Source organism: Daucus carota, chromosome 7 (genome assembly GCF_001625215.2).
Source record: "Daucus carota subsp. sativus chromosome 7, DH1 v3.0, whole genome shotgun sequence".
Classification (NCBI taxonomy): Eukaryota; Viridiplantae; Streptophyta; class Magnoliopsida; order Apiales; family Apiaceae; genus Daucus; species Daucus carota.
This window is the reverse complement of record NC_030387.2, coordinates 21,494,458-21,501,112: the sequence shown is the minus strand read 5'-3', so window position 1 is coordinate 21,501,112 and position 6,655 is coordinate 21,494,458. Positions and strand designations below refer to the sequence as shown.

At 33.1% G+C, this 6,655-nt stretch overlaps 1 long non-coding RNA gene across 1 annotated transcript; it reads left to right on the top strand.

Moving 5' to 3' along the window:
• Positions 1 to 3,321: 3,321 nt before the first annotated feature.
• Positions 3,322 to 4,163, top strand: LOC135148086 (uncharacterized). The gene is made up of 2 exons (XR_010285967.1): positions 3,322 to 3,752; positions 3,917 to 4,163. It is a non-coding gene; the product is annotated as an uncharacterized LOC135148086 (long non-coding RNA).
• Positions 4,164 to 6,655: the final 2,492 nt, after the last annotated feature.

The following is a 6,655-nucleotide window of genomic DNA, read 5'->3' as shown; positions in this document are numbered from 1 at the left end:
TTGGGACATTCTGAGCATTTTTCGTGTTTTAACTTTTTCAATCCGGAGTACGGTTTGCCCCGTAAATGATCCGGTACGATTTTGTTAATATTTTTAAAGTTAATAATTATCTGGTTGTCTCGAAATACGTGAAGCATATTCCAGGAATATTCTAAAGCATATTCTAAGAATATTCCAAAGCATATTCAAGGAATATTCTCTTATCTTCCTCTATAAATAGCCTTTTCTATAGTTTTCGCACGTACAATCATTTCACCAGTTTCTCTTCACGATTATCGAGAGAGAAAGCGAGCGGTGTTCTTCACACTTAAACGAGGATTTGAAGGCGTTATTGGAATCCGATGGAGGCGTATAAATAGCCAAAACGAAGCTCTCGACGCGTAGAATCTATTGCAATCATCCATATCAGTGTAGAATCGACAGGTTGTTACTGATTAAGCTTTTTAAATTCGAATTTATATGGGTTGAAATATGAATTTTTTGCAAACGTGATTATTTGATTGATTTGATGATTCCATGTTGTAGGACGTGTTTTTCTCGTCGTTTTGATATATTATATGTTGAATTTCGAGTTCGGAATCATATAGAAAAGTCCGTTTGATTATTTAGGTGTGTTCTTGATTGTTCTTGTTTAAAATTTAGGGCTTTTCTATTTATTGATTCTGGGCATGTTTGGAGAGTGTAAACAGATAGAGTAAGCGATGGGGAATTGTTTGGTATGTTCGAATTGAATGGGGAAAGTCGGGTGGAGTCGCCGGAGTTCATAGAACTCAACGGCGACGCGATTTTTCGTTGCAAAAAATCCGGCCAAACGACTTGGATTCCGGCTGATTCGTGGGCATGGTAAGGTTCCTGGGGGGCTAGAGAGGTGATCTGGACAAGTTGGTGGTGAACAGAGTTCCGTAACGCCGATTCCGGCGAAACCAGTGGTGGCCGACGGCAAATTGCCGTTTGGCCACCCATCTTTTGAAGATGGTGAAGGTTGGGTATTATGGTTTCGGTTTTAACGATTCAACCCCTGTAACTTTGAAAAGTTGCAGTTTAAACCTTGCGACAAAGTTTTGAAAGTTTACAAAACAAACCTTTCTGATTTAATTTTCTAAAATTGTTTTAATTAATTATTTTAAATTTCAAAAATAGTTTTTAATTACTTCTTTATTCAAAAATAAATCTAAATTAGTTTATTAATTAATTTTAATTAGTAATTAATTATTTTAGTTGGTCAATTAATTTGAATATTAATTGATTAATTATTTTAATTAATTATTAATTGAGTTTAATTGATTAATTAATTTGATTTAATTATTCATTTTGATTTGAAAATTCCGAAAAATAGTTTCGAGCTTTGGATTATTTTTCTAAAATATGTTCGAGGCTCGTTAATTGATTTCAAATGATTTTGGATCCGATCTTGAGCAATCGGACTTGATTATCTATTCAAAAAGGGTTAAATATCAAAGTGGTCATTGAAGTGGAGGTCATATATCATTTTACTCACTAATCTTATCGGGGTCTCATTTCAATCATTAAAGTCACAATAAATATCAATTAAGTACCTCCAAATTTAAGTTCAAGGAGTAAAAATATTATTTATAGAGTTTGACACATTATTTTTGAATACCACTATAACCAAGTAAAAGGTTATGACTTCTACTATTTATGATAATATATTTAGGTTTTTTAAATTTTATCTACTATTTATTTTTTATTATATTAATACATTTTTTTGTTTTAATTAAAAATAAATACTAAATAAAATTGATAAAATTTGAATATATTGTCATAAATGCTAGAAGTCATAACCTTTTAATTGGTTGTGGTAGTATTCAAAAATAATGTGTCAAACTCTCTAAATAATATTTTTACTCTTTGAACTGAAATTTGGAGGTACTTAATTGATATTTATTGTGACTTTAATGATTAAAATGAGACCCCGATAAAATTAGTGAGCAAAGTGATATATGACCTCCACTTCAGTGACCACTTTGATATTTAACCCTATTCAAAAATGGATTCTTTTACCTGTTTTAATTCCGAAAAATGTTTAGAAATTCGAGAAAATTCCCGAAAAATCATTTTTAACCTGAGACTTGATTTGACATCAATTGGAGTGGGAAGACTTATGTGAAATATGTTGTTTGCTATCTGTTGACGTGTTATGTGCTGATATGAGAGTCAGGAAACAGTTTTGATCATAACTTTTGACCCGTAATTCAGAATCGAGTGAAACGAAAAAGAGGTTAAAAGCTTATAAAGTCTAGTTTAATATGATGTAACAATATGGTTGAGTCTACAATGTGTATACATATTGTTTAAAATGCATAATGTGACTATGCGTGATTTATTTGCTATATAATGATGATTACATGAAATACGTGTCCATTTTTGATTTAATAAATAATTTGGGAGACATAGCATCTTGTCTTGATAAATGTTGAATAAGAATATGTGGATTACAGGATTTGGATTTGGGTTGATTGGTTGTTGATTGAGAATAGGTTGACAGGTGGATAGTCTAATACATAGACGAGGCGCTGTCGAAGTTTCGATAGGATTTATATGATTACTAAATTGTAATATGATATGTGAGATATGATATGACTATATGATAGAGTCAAGGCATGATTATATGTTAAGTGATATCTGATAAGTGCATAGACACTATATAGGTTGATATCTGATTATGTGTTGAATGTTATCGATATACGTGGTATGTATATGCGATAAGTTATGATACCGAGTTTGATTAGTAGAGATAAGAACCAATAGATTGTTTAGTGATTATGGTAGTATTTTATTCTCGTAAAGGATTTGGACGAGACGTATACGATCGCAGACGTTCAGAAGGTCAAACGATGTTGCAAAGCGAATAGGAAAATGAATCGAAGAAACGAAGTCGTATTACGAATAGAGTATATCCAGAGATGGTCGGGAGGTTGTGATATGCATAGATTGTGAGATAGAAGGATAAGATTAAGCTGTGTGTGGAATCGGATTTAAGGCAAGTTTTCCTAAATCCTTCCTCATATATATATTGCATGTTCTGATTATTCAGTCAAGATTATGATATTGTTTATACTGAAACCCTTCTCAAATAAACTCTTACTTCTGAGAATGAAACCCATGATTGTTTTCTTCTTCCAAGTTTTGAAAAGCCGCCTTATTACTCTCAATTTCTATTACAAGTATGTTGGTCCATTCTTTTCAATCCTCAAGATTTTAAAAATATGAGCTTTACAAATTAATTCGAAGTTCAGACCGTCATTGAAGCATGTGTTGCTCAGTGATAGTTAGAACCTAGAATGAGCTGGGATCTTCTTGATTATTCAACCCGCCATTGTCATGCTGGTTTAGCAGGCTAAATTCAGTTGCTTAGCCGATAATGGAGGATACTGAATAGTTAGGAATTTCCTGAACTATGATTTATAAAAAGGCAGACTGTGGTCTATGAAATGTTGATTCTCAAAAGTTGATTTGGAATATTTCTGTTTTTGATAATGATTATAATTCTGTTCTGTTGATTGAATTGTTTATTGATCTAAATTGTTAGAATTGGATTAGTTTTTATAAAATATGTGGACCAGATTCGTGGTCAGACCAGATTCGTGGTCAATTATAGGCCAATGTGTGCCTTGGATCCGGTATAGAGAACAAGGCTGTGTGCCATGTTCGGGGTTAGTGCGTGACTGATCAGCAGCCTAACCTTTGGTTTTCAAGTAAAAATGTGATGAATCCAATTCGACAATTCTTCTGTAAGTTTGAATTCTGATTTCAATTGCTGATAAGAATTGTGAAATTTTCAATTACATATCCTGAACTTGTGAACCCTGATAATATATTTCAGGACTATTGTTGCTTATATATACTTGCTGAGCGTTGTTGCTCACCCTTGCTATTCTCTTTTTAACCATTTCAGAAAAGCTTAAAGATGAATTGCATGATTGAGATTGCGAGTATGGCTAAGGCTAGGCGAGGAGTCAGAGTATAGAGTATACAGAGGACAAGTGGAAATGTTCAGGGAGATTGTCAAGGTTGGTTCTAGATAGAATTGTTGAGATTCAGTTGTAATCATAATTTAAATAGATTGGCAGTGATTCTTCTCATTGAAGATGATCTGAGGTTGTAAGACATTGTTTATTTATAGTGGTTGATTCTAATTTCAATACTGTGACCTGGATGCGATCCTGTTTTTAGGGGGTTAAAGTGTTTTCTTTTAAATCTTTTATTAAAGTCTTCAAGTTTTAAATCCTTTGATTTTATTATCATTTCAAAGAAATACAGTTTCAAAAGTGTTTTAAAATGGCTTTGTGTGGTGACGTCAGAATCCAGATCCCCGGATTCTCGGGATGTCACAGATGTTTCCACTAATATCATCAACATGCAAGGTAGAGAAACTTTTGTTGAGAATGAATGGAAAAGGAACAAGAAAGTTCTTGAGATCTCAGAGATCAGCTCAAGTGATGAGAATACTGATGATGATCATCAGTTGAAAAGCAAAGCTTCAACTGATGAAATTCATCAGTTGAACAAAAACTCATCAGTTGACAAGAAAGTTCTCAAGAAACTCAACAAAAAATATGGTCCTGTTAAGAAGAACTTTGTCAAAGGTGAGAATGAAGTTGGAAACAACTTGAAGCTTCATTTTCAGTTTAAAATTAGAATCAACTTGTAGTTTCATTCTTGACTCGTTTAAGCCTGTAAACAACTTGTTGCTTCATTATTGGCTAGATTGAAGTTGGAAACATCTTGTAGCTTCATTCAAGACTTGTTTGAAGTTGAAAACAACTTGTAGCTTCATTTTCGGTTGTTTAAAATTAGAATCAACTTGTAGTTTCATTCTTGACTTGTTTGAGCCTGTAAACAACTTGTTGCTTCATTATTGGCTAGATTGAAGTTGGAAACAACTTATAGATTCATTCCAGACTCGTATGAAGTTAAAAACAACTTGTAGCTTCATTTTCGGGTGTTTAAAATTAGAATCAACTTGTAGTTTCATTCTTGACTCGTTTGGGTCCGGAAACAAGTTGTTGCTTCATTATTGGCTAGATTGAAGTTGGAAACAACTTGTAGCTTCATTCTAGACTCGTTTGAAGTTGAAAACAACTTGTAGCTTCATTTTCATTTGTTTATAATTAGAATGGACTTGTAGTTTAATTCTTGACTCGTTTGAGCACGGAAACAACTTGTTGCTTCATTATTGGCTAGATTAAAGTTGAAAATAACTTTTAGCTTCATTCCAGACTCGTTTGAAGTTGAAAACAACTTGTAGCTTCATTTTTGGTTGTTTAAAATTAGAATCAACTTATAATTTCATTCTTGACTCGTTTTAGCCTGTAAAGAACTTGTTGCTTCATTATTGGCTAGATTGAAGTTGGAAACAACTTGTAGATTCATTCCAGACTCGTTTCAAGTTCAAAACAAGTTGTAGATTCATTTTCGGTTGTTTAAAATTAGAATCAACTTGTAGTTTCATTCTTGACTCGTTTGAGCCCGGAAACAAGTTGTTGCTTCATTATTGGGTAGATTGAAGTTAGAAACAATTTGTAGCATCATTCCAGACTCGTTTGAAGTTGAAAACAATTTGTAGCTTCATTTTCGGTTGTTTAAAATTAGAATCAACTTGAAGTTTCATTCTTGACTCGTTTGAGCCCGGAAACAAGTTGTTGCTTCATTATTGGCTAGATTGAAGTTGGAACCAACTTGTAGATTTATTCCAGACTCGTTTGAAGTTAAAAACAACTTGTAGCTTCATTTTCGGTTGTTTAAAATTAGAATCAACTTGTAGTTTCATTCTTGACTCGTTTGAGCCCGGAAACAAGTTGTTGCTTCATTATTGGGTAGATTGAAGTTAGAAACAATTTGTAGCATCATTCCAGACTCGTTTGAAGTTGAAAACAATTTGTAGCTTCATTTTCGGTTGTTTAAAATTAGAATCAACTTGAAGTTTCATTCTTGACTCGTTTGAGCCCGGAAACAAGTTGTTGCTTCATTATTGGCTAGATTGAAGTTGGAACCAACTTGTAGATTTATTCCAGACTCGTTTGAAGTTAAAAACAACTTGTAGCTTCATTTTCGGTTGTTTAAAATTAGAATCAACTTGTAGTTTCATTCTTAACTCGTTTGAGCCTGTAAACAACTTGTAGCTTCATTATTGGCTAGATTGAAGTGGGAAACAACTTGTAGATTCATTCCAGACTCCTTTGAAGTTGAAAACACCTTGTAGCTTCATTTTCGGTTGTTTAAAATTAGAATCAACTTGTAGTTTCATTCTTGACTCGTTTGAGCCCGGAAACAAGTTGTTGCTTCATTATTGGCTAGATTGAAGTTGGAAACAACTTGTAACTTCATTCCAGACTCGTTTGAAGTTGAAAACAACTTGTAGCTTCATTTTCGGTTGTTTTAAAATTAGAATCAACTTTTAGTTTCATTCTTGACTCGTTTGAGCCCGGAAACAAGTTGTTGCTTCATTATTGGCTAGATTGAAGTTGGAAACAACTTGTAGCTTCATTCAGACTCGTTTGAAGTTGAAATCAACTTGTAGCTTCATTTTCCGTTGTTTAAAATTAGAATCAACTTGTAGTTTCATTCTTGACTCGTTTGAGCCTGTAAACAACTTGTTGCTTCATTATTGGCTAGATTGAAGTTGGAAACAACT